Source organism: Agelaius phoeniceus, chromosome 34, assembly GCF_051311805.1.
Source record: "Agelaius phoeniceus isolate bAgePho1 chromosome 34, bAgePho1.hap1, whole genome shotgun sequence".
NCBI classification, from domain to species: Eukaryota; Metazoa; Chordata; class Aves; order Passeriformes; family Icteridae; genus Agelaius; species Agelaius phoeniceus.
In genome coordinates, this window is record NC_135298.1 from 3556361 (window position 1) to 3577567 (window position 21207).

The following is a 21207-nucleotide window of genomic DNA, read 5'->3' on the forward strand; positions in this document are numbered from 1 at the left end:
AAATCAGATAAAAGTAAAACTCCACTCAAAAATGCTATCAGGGAGTTCACTGACGGTTCAGGCAAATCTCACCAGTCAGTGTTCACCTGGAGGGACCCGGACACTCAGAAGTGGGAGTCTGATATCCAGGTTGTTGAAGGTTCCCCCCAGACTGCAGAACTTGCTGCAACTGTGAGGGCATTTCGAACATTCCAACCACCCTTCAATTCAGTCACAGATTCTGCATATGTCACTGGGATAGCAGAGCGGGCAGAGCATGCCCTGATCAAGTCCAAAATAAAAAATTCTACAGCTTGCTCTCTGAATTAATTTGGTTCATCTCCCACAGAGAGCAACCTTATCACATCCTGCACGTCCCGTCGCACACAGAGCTGCCAAGATGCATCACTGAGGGCAACCGGAGAGCAGACTTGTGAGCAATGGCAGCAAGTGCCACCCACATTTCCCCCGCTGCACCACATGTCTTTCAACAGGCTCGTCTAAGCCATGCATTCTTCCCTCAGAATGCTCCAGCTTTAGTAGGTCAATTTAAGATTTCCAGAGACCAAGCCAAGGCTATTCTCTCCACCTGCCCCAATTGCCAATTCCTCACCCTCCCTACCATGGGGACAAAACGAAGAAAATTACAGTGACAACTAACTTGACCATTCATGTTTCTATCAGTGCTCAAACAGTCGATAACTGACTCACGAGAGGACCAGATGGCCACTCCCAGGACACCCCGAAATACCTTAACAGCTGCTGCCACCGTCACTGTGCTCCTGTGCATCCAAACAGCGGTTGGATGGGTCGTGCCACAACCAACAGAAAACCTATGGGTCACACTGGGGAAATCTCTCAAGCAGGATAACTTTTGCATGGCCATGGGAGGTGCAAAAGACCCGCTGTCTACATGTCTGGTGGGAATCCCCCTGTCACCAAATGAATATGCCTGTGCAGGTAAGAAGCCCACCCTGGTAGACACCTGGGACGAGTGGATGAAGATCTTACCCCATGCACCACAGGAGCTCCAAGAACTAGACCTACCGGGCTCCTCAAAGCGACTTCTTGTGTCAACTTTTTCTACGAGCCACCCCAACAAAATTGGCATGAGAAATCTGAACCACAGATGATAGTGAGAAAAGATATATCACCAAATGATAAGAGATACAATGATGTTGACTGGTGCAATTATACTGCCAAAACATTATCTAAGTCCTCTCCGTTTCCCAGAGTGCTTCCCAAGGGAGTGTTTCTCATCTGTGGTGACAGGGAGTGGGCAGGGATCCCCTTGAAGATCAAAGGGGGCCCCTGCAGCCTTGGCCAGCTTACTACCCTCACCCCAAACACTACCCAAATTAAAAATTGGAAACAAGAAACTCAATTGGTGCCCCAGAAAAGATCGTACTCCCAATTCAATCAAAATTGTGATGGCCAAATTTATAATTGGGGCAAGACGAAGAGGGTCGCTGTTTCCATCTTTCTACCATGGGTTGCAGCTGTGAAGGCCCTCGGTGAGCTTTCTCACCTGGAGTGCTGGCTTAGTAAGCAGACCAAGGCTACATCCGCTGCCTTATCAGACCTTCTAGCGGACGAGGAAACCACCAGACATGCCACCCTTCAGAACAGAGCGGCCATCGACTTCCTGCTGCTCTCCCGTGGCCATGGTTGTGAAGATTTCAAAGGACTTTGTTGTTTTAACCTGTCATGGAAAAGCACATCGATCCAGGCCACCATCAAACAAATGCAAGAGCAAATGAAGACTTTTCTTACTGAAAATAAAGTTGTGGACATGATGTACAAAACTCTCATGCAGTGGGGCCTTCCTGTGTGGGTGGCCCCCATTCTTACAAGTTTATTGGGGGTCCTTCTCATAGTTGTTATCATTTCAGCAGCACTGATGTGTTTTAAGAAAAGAATTGACAAAACACTGAGAAATGTTTATTTAATAAATAAAAAAGGGGGAGATGCAGGACACAGCCATGGAGAGGACAAACCTGGAATGCCATTGGAGGACACCACTGTTTAAGTTAAGGTGAGAGACTGGTGCAATTCCCCATGGTTCTTTGCTTGTTAATGTGAATGTGCTGTTGTCAATTGACTGCTGCTCATCCCCGAGTTCCAGAAAGTTCTGTACTCCCCGTTCCTCCATTGGCTTTCCCTGAGAGACCCCTCCCACTCTGCTCCCCCATTGGTGCGTCCCGTGTCACCCCACCTTAACTCCAGCCCTGACTCCCTTCCCCATTGGATAATTTGTACCCTGAGCCCTCCTGCCTTCCTCCAGTTATATACCCTGGCCCCAGCCCTGCTCCTGGCTCTTTGCCTCTGGTTCCCTTCAGCAGAGGTTGTGTTCCTGCTTGCTCCTGTTTCCCTCTTCCCCCTCACTTCAGCTGGGCCCTTGGATTTTCCCTTGATAAACCCGGCTGGATCTGCTCTGCGAGGAGTCCTCTCGTCCCTCTGGTGAGGCTTTGATTGCACCATCCGGGCTCAGGCGTCTGCTGGGCTGGGGCAGTTGTCAAGGCAGCCCCAAGTGGAGACGCTTTCGGTGCTGCAGGCGCCTGACAGCGCCTGCCTGGGGAAGCTGCTCTGGCCACCCGCAGCAACCAATTCCTTTTCCCAGGCAGCAGCTCCCAGCGTCCTCCTGCGAAGCCCAGAGAGAGAGGGAGCAGCTGCCCTCAGCCCTGTCCTTTACCGCATCCCAATTCTCATGTAATGTCCCCCCTGGGAGAGAAACTGCCAGAGAAGAGAAGTGCGACCAGATCCCCTCCTCCCCTGAGCTTGAGCACTTCTTTTGTTTCTTAAGGACCCAGTCTTATCAGAGCAGTGGTATTGCACTGACAGCTGGGACACCAGCAGGGGATCACCCCACAGTGCCCAGTGTGCACCAGGCTCAACAAGGTCTCCTTCCCCCCTGATTCCACCAGGCCGCTTCCCTTGGCTGTGGTTTTGCTGGATAGTGGGTCAGGACAGTGAGGATCTCCTTCATCCATTCATTCACTGTTTAGGGTCTTGCAGACACTTCCTCAATTTCTCTCCAAGGTGACCTCAGAAAACCAATGACATCCCAGCTCTTGTCCATCTGGTCAAGAATCCCCCACGAGGACGCTCTGGTCTCTCTTCCAAGGGCACAAAGCAGCAAAACCCCTGAGGAAAATCTTCCCCCTTGGGCCCTGTGGCTCCTTGATTGTTCCAGAGCAAACAATCAAGGCAGTGGCCTGAAATGTTTTCCCAGCTGGGCCATAACACTTCTCTGATGGATGCACAATGTCCCTGGGGAAAGAGATGTGCAGAACCCTTCACTAATGCCCTGGAATGTCAAACAGGAATCACAGCCATGGACAGCTCTCAGGAACCACTTCACTGTGGATTTTCCTTCCTGGAAGCCCGAGATGTCTGAATGTCCTCTTGGTGCCTCAGGGCCTGGGTAAACAGGGCTTGTCAGAGAGGCTGGCAGGGCACCAACACCCCTCCTCCTCCTCACAGGGCACCTCTGTTACCCCAATTAGCTCCGAGTGGCTGCCTGGGGACAGGTGCCCACTTCCCCATGTGCCTGGGATGGGCACATCCTGCTCAGGGCCAGTGCTGGCCTGGGCCCAGAGCCAGGGCCATGACCCAGGTGCTCTGGGAGGGCTTGGTGGCTGCAGGTGTGACAGGATGAGGGGCAGGGCAGGGCATATTCCCCTCGGGACAGTGCTGTGGGCATGGAGCTTGGTGGGGTTTGGCATCTGCAGGGAAAGGGCTATCAGGTTGTGTGGATGTGGGAATTGTCACTCCTGAGGCATTCCCCAGGCCTCAGCCTTGTCTGCAGGTGCTCAGCATTGCCCAGTGCTCCCCAGTGTCTGCAGTGGCTGAGATGCCAATCAGCCACCTGATCCCATGTCCCTTGTTCCCCTTGTTCTCCCACATGTTGGGTTTGGGGCTGGGCTCAGCTCTGGGGTGTCCCCCAGGGAAAGCTCTGGGAGGGGAGGGGCAGCAGGAGATGGGGGATCTGGCACTGGGGGCTGTTGGAGGATGGATTGTGTTGGACTGCGGGCTGTCCCCACAGGGTCCCCAGGTGCCTTTGGCTCCCTGCCTGCCCCTTTTGGCCCCCCAGGTGCCTGGGCCCTTCCAGGGGCAGCTGCCCCGTGCAGGAAGCTGGAGGGATGCCGGGCAAGGGGGCTGGATCCGTGCCACAGGTGGGGTGGGGTGGACTCTGTGCCAGGCCTGGGCTTGTGGCCAGGGCTGGGGGCTGTGCCAAGCCGGGCTTTGGCCTGGGGGCTGGCAGGGAGGGTGCAGGGAGGAGTCCCGGCAGGGATAAAGGTGCTCCTCACCTGCTGCAGCCTCAGGCAGCGCTGCCCAGAGCCAGAGGAAGATGAAGGTGGCTGTGCTCAGCGTGGCCCTGCTCTTCTCCATCCTGCTGTGCCCCCTGGCACAGGCCAAGGTGAGGCACCAGCCAAACGCTGTCCCCACATCCTGCCCTCCTTTCTGGCCTCCCATCCCACCCTTTTGGTGCCTCCTCTGTGTCCCATTCAGGGTCCCCAAACGCCCTCCCACTGACCATTCCTGAGGCCTTTCCTTCCATGTCCCCCCTCAATCCTTTGCCTTTCTTCCTGGCCATTGTAGCAGGGTCCTCCTATAGAATTCCCTGACTCACTCCCCATACTCCAATGATCTCCCAGTCCCGTTGGTTTTGTCCCCACCTGTCCTCGTTCTTCTGTCCCTGCCAAGTCCCTCCCTTGCCCTCCCATGTCCCTAACCTCAATTCCTTTTTCCTCCCCTGTACCTCACTCCCTGTTCCTTCCACACCCCCAGCCCTGTCCCCTGGGCCCTCAAGTGACGCCAGATCAGTGTCTTTGGGTCTCCCCCCACCTCAAACAGATCTCCTTGGAGGCCCTGAATTCCCATCCCTCTGCCTGCGCCCTGCTCCCTGCACCCGTGTCCCCCCCAGCCCCACAAGGTCCATTCCAGACCCAGCCTTTGTTCTCCTTTCCAGGCACTCCTGGAAGGAGCCCAAGATGATCTGCGGGAGGTGAGTGGGCTGCTGGCATGGGAGGGCATCCCCTCGGGGCATTGGGGGGCAGTGGTGTCCCCCCATCCCTTGCTGGCACCGGGGACATCCCAGTGACCAGCGAGGTCTCCTGGTCTCTCTGCAGTTGGATTTAGACAATGTCGCGGTCCTGGAGACGCCTCTGGTGGGTACCACGAGTTCTGCCGCTGTCAGACCCTTGCCTGGCCACCACAGCCCAGGCCATCCCAGTCTGTCCCAGCAGAGCCCAGTGCACCCCTCCTGACAGCCCAGACAGTGCCCTGGCCCAGGGCTGCTCCCCAGGGAAGCCTTTGCCCAGGGCCCTGCTGCATTCCCATCCCTGTCAGCCCAGGAGCCCCTGGATGAGCCAGGACGCAGCCCCTGCCCCAGCTGTGCCTCTTGGCCAGGAGCCCAGTGCTTCTGGGCAGCAGCACAGCAGCTCCTGCACCCCATTGCTCCCACAGCCCCTTCCCCAAGGCCCCCCTGCTCTCCCCTGCCTCCCAGTGCAGCCCAGTGCCCCCAGTGTGTCTCTAACGCTGCCTTTGTCCCCAGCCCCCTGTGGCTGAAAAGCTGGTGGCTGTTCTGCGGCAGAAGCGCCTGGCTGCCGCTCTCCATGGATAGGTGAGCAGCACTTGGTGCTCCCCTGAGCCCCACGTGATGCTGGGAGGTTCATGGGGGACCCTGGGGTCTTCTGGGTGGGCAGAGTTAGGGGCCAGCAGAGGGACACAAAGGAGCTTTCACTGATCTGTTTCCCAAGGTGGCTGCATAGAGCAGCCCCAAGTCTTTCCTTGCACTTGGGGAGCTCTGGGAACCCCACAGTCCCCCTGGGGCAGGGAGGTTCTCAGGCCAGTTTTGGAGCATCCCAGGGCTTAGGGGGTTTGGGGACGCTGTGGATCTGAGGGGCCAAATCCTGTCCTGGGTTTATCCAGAACCTCAATTCTTTTCACCCTCTAGAAAGGGATGTGGGCACGAGGCCCCTCTCCTGTCCAGGGGACACAGGGCATCACATTTTGGGCTCTGTCTCTTTTAGCACTGGAACGCTTGGTGAAAATCATGTCCTGTCCCCCTCCAGTGGCATGAGGAGATGATCACCTCTGGAGAAATCACCTGATCCCCTGTGAGCCCTGGGCCTTTTTCCTCAAATGAGAAATAAACCCTTTCAGCAAAGCTACACTCTGTGTCTGTGTGTCTGTGTCCGTGTGTGTGTTCCAAAGGAAATTTCTCTAAATCTCAAAGAGGTTTCCCCCAGAGGTGTTGTCTTGTCCGTGTGTCCATCTGCACATCCTGTCGCTCTGTCACTGTCACCTCCACACATCTCTGCCCCACTGGCACCTCCCAGGTTAGCGCTGAACTCCTCCCTCCTGCTCCCCACCGCCAGCAATGACCACGGCAGGGAGCTCAGAGCAGGAGCACCCAGGCCAGGGATGGAGAAGGAGCATCTGGCAGAGGCAGGAAGAATCCCCCATTCCAGGGGCTGTGGGGTGCACGGGGGGCAGCTGTGTCCCCTGCCAGCCCCAGGGCTGCAAACCAGGGAGGAGATGTCTCAGCTGCCTCAGCTGAATCGCTTCCCTCAGCCCTTGGCCCACCAAGTCTCTGCCTGCAGCACAACCTCTGCAGATTTTCTACCAGGAAGACAAAAGAAAGGAATTGTTTCTGCCCTCTCCCTCATGCCTCCCCTTGCACTGATTTTCTTGTCATCTGTTAGCAAAACCAACCAAAAAGCATCTGCACTGAGGTGTTTCTGAGGGTCAGTTCCTAAATGGGGCCAAAGGAAGGTTTTCTGCCAGGGCAAAAGTGAGAAATGTGGGATTTGGGCAGATAGTTGAAAACATGACAATTTCTAAACACTGGAAATCCAGAGGCTACAAAAACAGAGTTTGTAGTTTAAACAGTCCATTTTCCTCCCTCTTCCCACTGCTCATTTGTCCAATCCCAACTCCAGAGGAGCAGATTCTGGAAAGCAGACCTGCAGGGAGTCCTGGAGGCTTCATCCCAGAGAGAGGAATAAAGAGTGAATTTGGGAAAAGAATTCCAGTGGTTTTCTCGATCATAACGACCACAAATAGCTCTGTACTCCAAGTGCAATATCCAGGTGATGAGGCACGTTGCTTGTTTGTAACTCCAAACCGCAGCACTTTGGAAATTTCTCCTTGGACTAGAAGAAAGCACAGGCCAGTAACTGACCCAGTTTGGTTCCTAAATCAGAAATCATGAAACTTCTCCCAAGCTGTGTTTCCCTGCAGTAAAGAAGGCAATTTGATTGCTGTTGCCCTCAGTATCTCCTGAGTTCATGACTTCAGATGGACTGGAACTGTCCCGGCACGCCAGAAGCGGCCACAATGAGCAGGATCAAACCCCCAGGCCACCATTAAATGTTCTCCATCCGCGCCTTCCCGAGCCCAGCAGCAATTCCTGCTGCTGCCCCTGCTCTGGGTCAGCCTGACGGGATTGCTCTGGTGTGCGGGGCCGGCTCCTGCAGGACACAGCGCTCGGAGCTGCTCTGTGTCCCGCAGCTTCGGCATCTCCGGCGCTGCTCCACGGCTGTGGGGCCTGAGCCACCAACGTGCCACCAACGTGCCTCCAATGTCCCTCCAATGTGCCACCAATGTGCCACCAATGTGCCAGCAATGTGCCACCAACATGCCACCAATATGCCACCTATGTGCTACCACTGTGCCACCAACGTGGTATCAACATGCCACCAACGTGCCTCCAATGTGCCTCCAATGTGCCACCAACGTGCCACCAATGTGCCACCAACGTGCCTCCAATGTGCCACCAACATGCCACCAACGTGCCTCTAATGTGCCTCTAATGTGCCTCCAATGTGCCACCAATGTGCCACCAACGTGCCAGCAATGTGCCACCAACATGCCACCAATATGCCACCTATGTGCTACCACTGTGCCACCAACGTGGTATCAACATGCCACCAACGTGCCTCCAATGTGCCACCAATGTGCCAGCAACGTGCCACCAAAGTGCCTCCAATGTGCCACCAATGTGCCACCAATGTGCCACTAACGTTCCACCAACGTGCCACCAACATGCCACCAACGTGCCACCAATGTGCCACCAACGTGCCTCCAATGTGCCACCAACGTGCCACCAACGTGCCTCCAATGTGCCACCAATATGCCACCAATGTGCCACCAACGTGCCACCAACATGCCACCAAAGTGCCTCCAATGTGCCACCAATGTGCCACCACTGTTCATGGCTGTGGTTCCTGTGCCACCACTGTTCCACCTTTTCCATGGTTACTCCACTGCTGCTGAAAAGCTGCTCCACTGCTGCTCTGGGGATGCTCCCGCACAGTTCCCCTGCTTGTCCAACATCGCTCCAACACTGCTCCAGCACTGCTCATCTCCTGCTCTTCCAGAGTCCCATCTCTGCTCCTCCCCTGCTCCCCTGTTGTTCCACAGCTGCTGCTTCTGTTCAAGTGCTGCTGCCAGGGCTGTGCTGTCACAGAGAGGGGAACGTTCGGGCAGCAACCACTGTGGTGTCACAGAGACCAGGACAACGGGACTGCCACAGCTGTGCTGTCACAGAGAGATGAACACTGGGGCTGCCACAGCTGTGCTGCCACAGAGAGGGGAACGCTGGGGCTGCCAGGGCTGTGGTGTCACAGAGAGGGGAACACAGCGGCTGCCACAGCTGTGCCATCACAGAGACCAGGACAATGGGACTGCCACAGCTGTGCTGTCACAGCAGCTGCCAGGGCTGAGGGGTCACAGAGAGGGGAATGTTGGGGCTGGCCCTGCAATGCTGTCATAGACAGGAGAACACTGGGGGTGCCACCTCTGTGGTGTCACAGACAGGGGAACACAGGGCTTGCAATCGCTTTGGTGTCATAGACAAGGGGACATTGGTTTTGCCACCGCTGTCATGTCACAGAGAGGGGAACACTGCAGTTGCCACCACTGTGGTGTCACTGACAGGGGAACACTGGGGCTGCAAATGTTGAGGTGTCACAGAGAGGGGAATGTTGCAACTGCCACTGTGCTGCTGTCATAGAGAGTAGAACTTTAGACAGCCACCCCTGGAGTGACAGAGAGAGGGGAACTTTGGGGCTTCCACCGCTGCGGTGCCACAGAGAGGGGGACACTGGGGCTGCCACAGCAATGGTGTCACTGAGAGAACTTCTGGGCTGCCACAGCTGCAGTGTCACAAGGAGGGAAAGTTGAGGTTGTGACCGCTGTGGTGTCACAGACAGTGGGACACTGGGGCTGCCATTGCTGTGGTGTCACAGAGAGGGGAACGTTGGGGCTGCACTGCTGCAGTGTCACAGAGATTGGAACGCTGGGGCTGCCACCACTGTTTCCTCATAGAGAGGGGAATCTTTGGTTTGCCACTGTGTTGGTGTCAGACAGAGGGGAACACTGGGGCTGCCACCTCTGGTGTCACAGAGAGGGAGATTAGGGTGTCACAGCTGTGGTGTCACAGAGAGGGCGACGTTCGGGCTGTCACTGCTGTGGTGTCACAGAAAAGGGACTTAGGGCTGCCATAGCTGCAGTGACACACAGAGGGGAAGATCAGGATTGCCACCACTGTGGTATCACACAGAGGGGAAGATCAGGATTGCCACCACTGTGGTATCACACAGAGGGGAATGTTGGTGCTGCTATTGCTCTGGTGTGACAGAGAAGGGAACGTTGGAGCAGCCATTTCTGTGGGGTCATAAAGAGTGGAATTTTGGGGCTGCCACCCTTGTGGTGTCACAGAGAAGGGGACATGGTATTGCCACACCTGTAGTGTCACAGAGAGGGGAACATTGTAGCTGCCACTGCTGTGGTGTCACAGAGAGGGGAACGCTGCCAAACCTCCCCTGGTGCTGTGCCCACTCCAGTGCTGCTCCTCTGTGACACTGCAAGGGCCTCCTGGGGACACTGTGACACTGCAGGGACTCATGGGGACACTGTGACACTGCAGGGACTCATGGGATCACAGGGGCTCTGTGACACTCTGGGTTCTTGTAGAATGGAACCAAGAGGAGACTGCCAACCTGTGGGGCTTCATGGAACCATCCACTGTGATCCCTCAGGGCCTCATGGATCCCAGGAACATTGTGACACTGCAGGACTAAATGGAGCCAAGGGGACATTGTGACACTGTGGAGTTCATGGAACTGAGGGGATGCTGCGACAGTCTGGTGCCTAAAGATGCTCAGGGACCATTGTGACCCTGTGGCTTGTGGAAACAAGGGGACACTGTGACACTGGGGGGTCTCAGGGAATCCGGAGGCCCTTGTGACACAGCGTGGCCGGTTGGAACCAAGGATCCATTGGGATACCTCAGGGCCTTGTGGTGTCCAGGGGTCCTTGTGACATTGTGGGGCCTCTTGGAGCCAAAAGGGCCCTGGGATTCTCTGGGGCCTCATGGAGCCAAAAGGGCCCTGGGATTCTCTGGGGCCTCATGGAACCAAAGGGGCCCTGGGATTCTCTGGGGCCTCTTGGAGCCAAAGGGGCCCCGGGATTCTCTGGGGCCTCATGGAACCAAAGGGGCCCTGGGATTCTCTGGGGCCTCATGGAGCCAAAGGGGCCCTGGGATTCTCTGGGGCCTCATGGAGCCAAAAGGGCCCTGGGATTCTCTGGGGCCTCATGGAACCAAAGGGGCCCTGGGATTCTCTGGGGCCTCATGGAGCCAAAGGGGCCCTGGGATTCTCTGGGGCCTCATGGAACCAAAGGGGCCCTGGGATTCTCTGGGGCCTCATGGAACCAAAGGGGCCCTGGGATTCTCTGGGGCCTCATGGAGCCAAAAGGGCCCCGGGATTCTCTGGGGCCTCATGGAGCCAAAGGGGCCCTGGGATTCTCTGGGGCCTCTTGGAGCCAAAGGGGCCCTGGGATTCTCTGGGGCCTCATGGAGCCAAAGGGGCCCTGGGATTCTCTGGGGCCTCTTGGAGCCAAAGGGGCCCTGGTGACACGGTGGCCACTCGCAGATGTCTGCAGCCAGCCCTGTCTCCTGGCCCGTGCCAGGAGTGGCCACTCCCTGCCTGCCCTTGGGGCCGGTTTGGCTGGCGGTACAAGCAGGGCTGCTTGTCTCCCAGAAGCAGCAAGCTGCTCTGTGCAGCTACTGATGTTGTCCCGAGATGAGGAATCCAGAGCCAAGCAAAGAGAGGGATCACTTCTGCATGCTCCCAACAGGTTTTACTCTCCAAGAGGGTGCAGGGACAAGTGACAGCAAATGCAGGGTTACAACAGCTTCAGTACGGGACAGGGAACATGGGGAGGATACAAACAAGGACCAATGGCAGAAACCTGGGGAGGAGCACAGGGCAGGGCACACATTATGGCAACCAGTGGGCAACAACAGGGGAGGAGAGTGGACTGAGCACACCAATGGGTATTCGAGGGATACAAGATGGACCCAGAAGTTTCTAGAGAGAAAGGTGGGGTTTCTGTAATGGACAAGGGAGGCGGGCAGGGTTTCCCTGAGTGGCAGGGAAGGATCTGGAATTAGCAGGAGGTCTTGAGGTAGATGGACAGGGGGATGGGAAGGTACATCCCCAGGGCAAACCAACATGCATGGGAGACAACTGGAACAAACTACTTTTGCTTATAACACCACAGTTTCAGAACAAAGGAACTTACTGCCACACCCTGGGATTCTGTGGGGCCTCCTGGAACCAAGGGCACTCAGAGACACTGGGGGGGGCTCCTGGTTCTCAGTCTCTTCTGACACTGGTGTCCATCTACAAAGACACAAAACTGGGCAGCCTGAGCCTGTTGATCCAGAATATTCCCATCTCCACGGGAGGACGTTCCTGCCATCTGTGCTGCTGTGTGTTTCCTCTGCTCTCTGGGGGAATTGAATCCTGCAAGAGACACTGACCCCTCTGGTAGCTGACACCACAGGGCCTCCTGTGGGGTGGGAGCAGAGACATCTTTTCCTCCATCCTGCTGCTCAGAGCCCATCCAACCAGGAATATTTCCAAAGATGGAGCATCCACCAGGTGTCCAGGAAACCTATGCCAGGGTTTCACCGCCACAGCATCAAATATTTCCTCCTTATCTCCAGTCTGAACTTATTCTCTTCTGCTTTAAAACCCTTTCCCCTTCTCCAATTGAGACAGGCCTACTAAAACATTTCTCCCCACATTTCCTGTGAGGTTCCTTGAAGTGCTGCAAGGTCACAATGGGGTCTCCCCACAGCCTTTTCTGCTCTAGGCTGAACCACCCCAACTCCCCCAGCCTGTCTCTGTCACAGAGGTGCTCCAACACTTTGGAGCATCTCAGCCTCCTCTGGAGCTGCTCCATGAAGTCTGAGCCTTTCCTGTGCCGAGGACCCTGATGTAAATTGTTTGTGCAAAAGCACCGGTCAGTCAAAGAGGGGAAATAGCTCATTGCTGAAATGCTGCTGAGAGCTGGAGGGAGAGATTCTGCACAGCTCATGCACAGCCCCGAGGGCGGCAGGGACATTCCCATGGGGTCCCTGAGGCTGCAGGGCCAATCTGCCCACACTGGGAGCCTCTGGGCACGTCCAGCTCCTTCTGCCCGGGCTGTTGGCACGTGGTCAGTGGCTGTCCAGCACCACCCCCCTGACTGGCACTGATCTCCAAGGAGGTCTGGATCTCTCCTTGGCCATTATTCTGCAATTAGAACCCTGCGGACATGTCCTCAATTCCATTCCAAGGTGTCCTTAGCAACCCAATGACATCGCAGCTCTTGTCCATCTGGTCAAGGATCCCCCACAGGGACCCTCTGGTCTCTCAGCCCTGGGGCACTCCACAGAAAAATCTTCCGGGGCCCTGCACCTCCTTGGGTGAGTTCCAGAGCAAACAATCAAGGCAGTGGCCTGAAATGTTTTCCCAGCTGGGCCATAACACTTCACTGATGGATGCACAATGTCCCTGGGGAAAAAGATGTGCAGAACCCTTCACTAATGCCCTGGAATGTCCAACAGGAATCACAGCCATGGACAGCTCTCAGGAACCACTTCACTGTGGATTTTCCTTCCTGGAAGCCCAAGATGTCTGAATGTGCTCCTGGTGCCTCAGGGCCTGGGTAAACAGGGCTTGTCAGAGAGGCTGGCAGGGCACCAACACCCCTCCTCCTCTCAGGGCACCTCTGTTACCCCAATTAGCTCTGAGTGGCTGCCTGGGAACAGGTGCCCACTTCCCCATGTCCCATGCAGCCCCTGCCCCAGCTGTGCCTCTTGGCCAGGAGCCCAGTGCTTCTGGGCAGCAGCACAGCAGCTCCTGCACCCCATTGCTCCCACAGCCCCTTCCCCAAGGCCCCCCTGCTCTCCCCTGCCTCCCAGTGCACCCCAGTGCCCCCAGTGTGTCTCTAACGCTGCCTTTGTCCCCAGCCCCCTGTGGCTGAAGAGCTGCGGGCTCTCCTGCGGCAGAAGCGCCTGGCTGCCTCTCTGGATGCCTAGGTGAGCCGTGCCTGCAGGGACAGGGCTGGGGACAAAGCCCAGCCATGGCCCAGTGGGCTCCAGAGGTCACCTTCTGGGCTTTGTCTTTTAGGCTGGCAAGGACCAGTGTCCTTTTTCCTCTCCAGCGGCATGAGGAGATGATCATCCCTGCAGGAACCCCCTGAACCCTTTGAGCCCTGGGCCATTTCCCCTGAAGAATAATCAATCAATAGTCAATAAACCCTTTGAGCAAAGCTTTGCTCTGTGTCTGTGTGTGTGTCCGTGGGTCTGGATTTCCTCCTTTCCAGTGGTCTGGGGAAGTCAGGCCAGGTCTGGGCTCTGCTGCCTTGACACAGTCTGTGCTTTCCCCCAGACAAATGGTGTGTTGGGAGTTGTGCAGAGTCCAGGGGGAGTGGGTTGAGTGGAGGGGGGGCTGTGCAGGTGGAGAAAGGCTGTGGTTCACTGTGAGAGAAGTCGGCATGGCCTGGGTTTTAAAGAAAATGATATATTAAAAAAAAAGCTTTCTTTTAAAACTTTTTCTCCCTGTGAGAAATGACTGTTCATGTCTCAAAATTTTGAAAGGTCTATTAAAAGCTTAACCAAACTTCCAACAAAAGGACTAAATAAGGAAAAAGTGACAGTGCTGGGAGCCTCCCCCACTTTGTAGCTGGTAGCCACGGGGCTGGCTCATCCACACAATGGCTGCTCTCCCTTTTATATCCTTGCTGTTGCAACAGGCAGCCCTAGCTCCTCCCAAAGGCTGTCTCTTGACTCTTGGTCGCTGTCCATTGGTGCAGACTGCTTTCCTGGAACTGGATTGGAGCTCAGCTGTTGCTAAGCCGTGCCTCTTAGGAACAATCTGCCCCTCCCCAAATGCCCGCACTACCAAGATCATCCCGGGATAACAATGCTGGGTGGGGGGGACACATTGCAGTAACAGAACTCTACATCTGTACAACTTCTCTTAACATACTGATCATGTTCACCCTTTAACTGGGAGAGCCAACCATCTCATTACTCATCTCTAACACTGGGGCATTCACATTCTCTGAAAAAATCCCTCCGCCCAGGATTTTTCTCCTGGGAAGCTAAGAAGCCTCAGAGGAAAAGGAAAACAATGCTTATCTCATTTGCTTCTCCTGTGTTGGGCTGATGTGCAGAATGTGTTTGGAGATGGTTTACTCACAGGTGATTGATTGGTCACTCAAACCCCTGGTGTGTAAGTGCAGGAAAAGTTGTTTGTGAGAGATAGTTTTCATTTTTCTATCAAAGAGTGAAAAAACAGTTTATGTGGGTGGCTAGTGTTTATCACAGTCCTAGAGCTCTTTCTCAGGAAAAACAAGTTGTTTTTCACTGCTGCACAGCTCTGTTCTCACAAAGAGTTGTCAGCTTTCTCATGGCTTCTGTCATCTCAGGTCCGGATTCAGTTTGTCGGCCTTTGGCTGCTGTTTCACCACCACAGAAAACATCATTCCGGTCCTAAAAAATAAAAGCAGCTGAGACGCAGATCATTGTATTCTAGAAGGTAAAAAGGGATGCAGGTGCCCGGAGGCCCAGCAGAGAAATGGCAGTATTGGAAATGTGAGAAGCAAAGTTTTATCCATAGAGGCAGTGCCTGACCTCAAGGAAGACCTTTCCTACCAATCAAGACTTCCTTAGGGAACACCCTGCTTCAATATCAATTAGAAAATAATGTTATATTGCTTCTTATGAAAAGAAAATTAAGGAGAGAAAATCTTGAAAATAGGGGAAAAAATCATTTTAGGTAATTGCTCATTGAAATCTTTTTCATTAATCCCACTCCTGACAAAATTAATTCTTGAAGATAATTCTGGTTGAGGTGCAGGTCCTTTGGGCTTTGTGCACTCTGAGGAGCCCCATGAGAGATTTGGTGGCAACTCCATGAGCCTCAGTTCCTAAAAGTGGACGTCACAAATGTCGTAGGAAAGGAAATGCAAAGCAAAGGCAGAACACACCTTCCAGGGCCCAAGATAATGTTCTCCTCCCCACTGGATTTTTGCCCTGGTCAGATGGGACTGTCCAAGGGTGAGGGAGACTTCCTGAGCAATCCTTTGCTCTCCAGGCACTGATCAGCTTGATGCCTGGAGAGGCTCCCTGGAACAGAGGCTGGGCAGAGTTAAAGGAATAAAGTAGGGATTTATTACAAGGCCTTCAAAGGATTCCCCTTGAGCAGGACAAGAGCCCAGCCAAGGCTAGACTCAAAATGGATGACTGGTCAGGAGTTTTCACACTTTTATAAGGTTTGGTCCATTTAAATATTGGGGTTAAATGTCCAATTCCAGCCTCAGGTGATGCAGTCCCATCCTCCCAGTTTGCTGTCCTCAATTTGCTGTTGTTTGCCCTTTTGGGGCCTGAAGCTGCAACAGCATCTGGTTGTGGGGCTGGAAAAGGATTGTTTTGTCTGACTACACTGTGAAGAGAACTTGCTAACACTCTGTATGAAGTCCAGAGTTACAGACTAATGCAGTACAGAATCTGGAGATATGACAGCTAAAACTGAAGGCATCAGCCTGTTCCATGTTCCCTTGGTTCCATGGGGATCCACAGCGTCACAATGGCCACTTGTTCCCATGAGGTTCCCCAGTGTCACCGTGGTGTCCTTGGACCCACCTGGTCACAACCGACCCATGGTTCCATGAGGTTCCGCGGTGTCACCATGGTCACTGTCAGAGGCTGGGTGAGATCAATGTCCTGAGACACCGTGGGATGAGCTGTCAATCAGTCACACAGTGGGGACAGTGCTAACCCAGCCCTGATTGCCTGAGCGATCAGAAATCCCACCTGGGGGCAGGCCCACAAAGGCCCGGGGGCTTAAAAACACGGAGCACAAGGTCAGCCCCTGGTATGGACTCTGCCTTCTCCTGGGGTTTGTGTCTCACCCACACTGGAACCCTAGGAAGTGATAGTCATATGCGTGTCTTTCTATAGAGCTTCTGTCTTTCTGTCTCTCTCTCTTTCTTCTCCTTCTAATGCTCTTTATATGCAACATTTTTTGGGCACCTCAGCAGCTTACGTGTTCAATGATTTCTAGGTTAAATGAGCTAAGTTAATGAAGTTACTGCTATGATAAGTGTTTTCTGTGTAATTGGATGTTGCATTAAATCCTCTTCCAAAGTTTCTTGTGTTTTTGTACTTTGCAAGTAAAATTTTGTGTCATGTTGACCTCTTGAGAATATCTGGCTGGTGTTCCTGCTGTGCACCAAACTCAAGTAAAGGAGCCTTTGGTTACCTGCAGCATTTCAGTGTTCTGGGCTGTTACACCCCACAGGCTCACAATGGCCTCTTGTTTCCACACTGGCCCCTTGGTTCCATGGGCCCCAACAGTGCCACAATGATCCCCTTGGTTCCACAACCTCCCAGAGTGTTGTAGAGAATACATTGTTAAAGGAGTTAATAGAAAATTCCAATGATAGGTACAGATTGTTTGTTTAATGTTTTATAGTTATGTAAAGTGCCGGTGTTAGTTTTAATTGTTTTTTTAAAGGTCCTAAAATTATGTAAATCCCCTTACTGTTGGGTATTCCCCCCGCTGCTCCCACTCTCATCTAAAATGTCAAATCACCCAAGACCATAAAGAAGATGATTACATCACCTAATCAGCAAATATGAAACTCCCATAAGACTAAGCAGAAAAGGATTACATAACAAAAACCCCTAGAACAACCAACCACCATGCAAATAAAGAATCAAAATACCACCTCTAAACAAAGAGAACTTAAGACAATATCAAAGATCCTGGTCAGAACTTTTAGCCTTCATCAACCTAACCAGAGTGGGCCAAGAGCAGTATAAAGATTATGAACCTGAAACCAACAGGCGTCTACTCAGAGACTGTCGTGAGGAAAGAAGACCCAGCTCTGCTGGAGGACGGAGCTGACCTCCTCCTCCTCCACGCCGTCTGGGGAGGAGCAGTGGTGTGAGCACACCCCATGGGTCCCCTGCCTAGACTGTTTCCAGTAAAGCTGAAATCACTAAAGAGCTGCTCACGGGCCATTCATAACAGTCTGGGGGACTGGTCCAGGACAGGCCACACCCAAAGAGGACTGAGGGCCTGCGGGATATCTGGCCCTATCTGGATCGGTCGGCAGCAGCCTAGGAGCAAAGAGTGTGGAGGAGCATGGGTAAGTAAAGGCGGTGTCAGGAGTAGGAGGCAAGCGAAAGAAGTGTGTGTGAGATGGGGCCCGGCAGCTCGGAGCCCTGAAGCAGCTGTGGGCCTCCGAGTACCGCGGTTCCGGACTCCTGCGAGGGGACCGGCCAGAAACGGAGGGAAGCAGGAGAAGCCTGAGTGAGTGAGACGCCTCCCAGGGGGATAAGGTAGGCCCCCCTCCGGGCGTGGGAGGAATAGAAATGTGAGTGGCACGCAAGGGGTCGGCCTTCCCCCTTCAGGCTCGGTAGGCGCCCTCAGGGTGTGCTGAGGGTGGCAGAGGAATTGGTGAGTTGGCACGCAAACCCCGAACGGAGCTCCGGGTGCGGGGAGGATCGGGGCAGTGTGAGTCGCGCACAATCCCTGGAGTGGGGGGACACGGGTCCCTACTGGGGTTTGGGGTGCCCCAAGTACAGCAGCAGCACTGAGTAGAGCCAAGAGGGCCCCAGTGCCCAGGCTCGGACGGCGGTGCTGGGGGTTCAGTGTGCCGCGGTTCAGGTAGAAACCGTAAACCCACTGGAGGCCCCTGGGGGCATTGGGGTCACAGGGCAGGGCAGGGCTGGGCTTACAGGGCAGGGCAAGGCCCGACCTGCCCCTTCCTGCCCCACAGACAAAATGTTTGGAGCCAACAATCTCCTCCAGTCTGTCACAACAGGCAGTGTTGGAGGTGAAATCCCAATTGTGGCCATGGGCATCTGGCTGAGAAGGACAGTTCTTTTCCATAAGAAGGAAAGCACAGAATTCCAAGGTTTGGAAGGCAGGTGAGAGTGTCAGTAGGCCAAGGCCAGCCAGACTTGTCAGTAATAGCAGATTTTGGATTTAGGGATTTTTGGAGGTGGAAACCCAATCTCGGCCATGGGCACCTGGAGAAGCAGGACAGTTCTTTCCCATGGAAGTGAAGCATGGAGCCTCCCCAAGTGTTTTGGAGACAGATGCGAGGTGACCATTGTGAAACCACTGCCAGCCAGATTTGTCCTGGCAATATTCCTATGGGAACAATCCCTGGACTGAAGGAAATTTGGAGGTGAAATCCCAATACTGGCCATGGGTGCCTGAAGCAGAAGGACAGTTCTTTTCCATTGGGAAGGAAAGCACAGAGCCCCAGTGTTTCAGCAGCAGATGAGAAGTAACCCTCTACATGCAAAGGTCCCTTGGACCAGTCAGGCAGCCCATGGGAGGCCAAACCAGCCAGAGCTGTTCTTTGTTCCCTTGGTTTTATGGGGCTCCAGAGTGTCACAATGGTGCCTTGGATCCATGGGGCCCTGCAGTGTCATAATGGTGACTTGATTCCATGGGTTCCAGCAGTGTCACAGTGGCCCCTTGATTACAAGAAGACCTGCAGTGTCACACTGGCCCCCAGGTTCGATGGGGTCCCACAATGTCACAGTGGCCCCCAGGTGTCATAAGGCCCCGCAGTGTCACAATGGTCCCAAGGATTCCATGAGGCCTTGCAGTGTCACAATGGTCTCCGTGGTTCCCCAGGCCCCACAATGTCGCGTGACTCCTCTGTTCCATGAGCCCTGCAATGTCACAATGGACCTTTGGACCCTGGGGCTTTGCTGTGTCACAATGGTCTCCTCTGGCTCCACAGTGTCACAATGGACCATTGATGACAGGAGGCCACTCTGTGACACCCTGGAGCTTTGGTTCCATGCAGCCCTGCAGTGTCACAATGGTCTCCTTTGGTTGCCCAGTGTCACAATGGAGCACTGATGAAATGAGGCCCTGCAGTGTCACAATGGACCTTTGGTTGCATGCAGCCCTGCAGTGTCACAAAGGCCTCTTGGTTTCACGAGGCCCCACAATATCACAATGGTCCTCTTGGTTCTGTGGGGACCCCCAGTGTCACAATGGTCTCCATGATTCCATGGTGCCTCTCAGTGTCACAATGGTCTCCGTGATTCCATGGTGCCTCTCAGTGTCAAAATGGCTCCTTGGTTCCATGAGGCTGTAAAGAGTCTTAATTGACTTTGCATGGTTCCATGAGGCCTTGCAATGTCACAATGAACCTTTGGTTCCATGGAGTCTTGCAGTGTCACAATGGCCCCTTGGTTCCATGACACCCCAAAGTGTCATAATGGTCTCCATGGTGCCATGAGGCCCCCTGGTGTCACAATGGACCCTTGGTTCCATGAGGCCTCTCTGTGTCACAATGATCCCTAAATTCCATGGAGCCACACAATGTCAGTACGGTCCCCTTGGTTCCATGAGGCCCAGCAATGTCACAATGGTGCCTTGGTGTCACTGGGCCCCACAGTGACACAATGGTCCCTTGGTTCCATGGCCCTGTGCTGGTGCATTCCCCCCTGCCCTTCTCAGGCCGCCCTGCCAGCTGAAAAATGCTCCTTGGGCCTCGGCCTTGGCCAACAGCCCCTGGGCTCAGCTCCTCTGCAGCTCATCACAAACACTGTCTGCTCCAGGCACTGCTGCTGCCCAACCAGCTCCTGGTTCCTTTAGCAGCAGCCCTGGGAACTGGTTTTGTTCCCTCTTGGCACAAGATCCCTGTTCTCACCCTGCCAAAGAAAACTGTTGGTGCCCAGTGCGGCGAGGATGAGCCATTGCTGGGACTGAAGCCCCTCTCTTGGGGCCCTGCAAACAGCGCTCCAAAAGGAGCCCTTGGAGCTCTCCTGGGCCAGCGACTCCCTCTGAGCGGGGCCTCTCCCAGCCGGGAACTCTCCCGTTTGCTGCACTCGGGGATCCTGAAGAAGCACAGAGCCTGGGCCGATCCCCCCACTCCTCCAGGCTCAACCCTTTGCCTGCTGGGGAGATGCCAAAGCATCAGCAGTGAGCATTCCCTGCCCTCAGGGGAATTGCTCCCAGGTGCCTTGCACTGACTCTTTGTGGCTGTGTGCACACAGGAGTGCCTGTGCTGGGTAAATGTGGCAGAAATGCTGCTCCCTTAGGGGTTGGAGTGCCTTGGATAGCTGAGTCAGTCAGTCCTGTAGGGAAGTTTAAATCACAAGGTCTAAGTGAAATTAACTGCTGCTAAGAGTTGTTCTTAGTTGCTAAGTTGTTACCTTCAATATAAGTTATCAGCTAAGTTAAATATTGTAAGGTGTTATTCCTCTGTTAAATTTGCAAAGTCATAGGTTTAAGTTATGTTAAATGCTGTTACACTCTGCTCTTTTGCAAATTTGTGAAGTTGAAAGTATCAGTATAGGTTAAGTTTGAGCTCTGTTAAACTTTTAGGCTGTATTCCTTTTATCCCTGTCCTCTCTGTCCTTTTCTCACACACACACACAGAAGGACAGTTCTCGGTTAATTTCTGGTTTGATTGCCTGGATTCTGTTTGGTTTTGTTGTTGCTTTGTTTCCCTGGTGTGCCTGAAGTGCCCAGTCAGGAGCAGAGTGACTCTTGCCAAGGAACTTTGTGCTGCTGTCCCTTAAGATTAAATCTGGTTTTCGCTGCTCCCTTGCTGGGGATTTTTTCAGCGCTCTCAAGGCCTCGTTGGTAGCAAGGTGAAGGAGCCCTGGCCCAGGCTCTGGCCCTGGGGGACACGGGGACGCTGCCAGGGGGTCCCTGTCCCCCTGTGCCACCCCCAGGGCCCCGGCCCCCCATCCCCGTGTCAGGCTCTGGGGTCGATCTCGTGGAACATCCTCCGGGGGAGGCTGTGGGGCTGGGGGCAGGGGGACCCGGGGGGACAGGGGACCCCACTGTGCACGAGCAGGGTTGGACTGCTCTGGGGGGAACTGTGAGGGGGCCG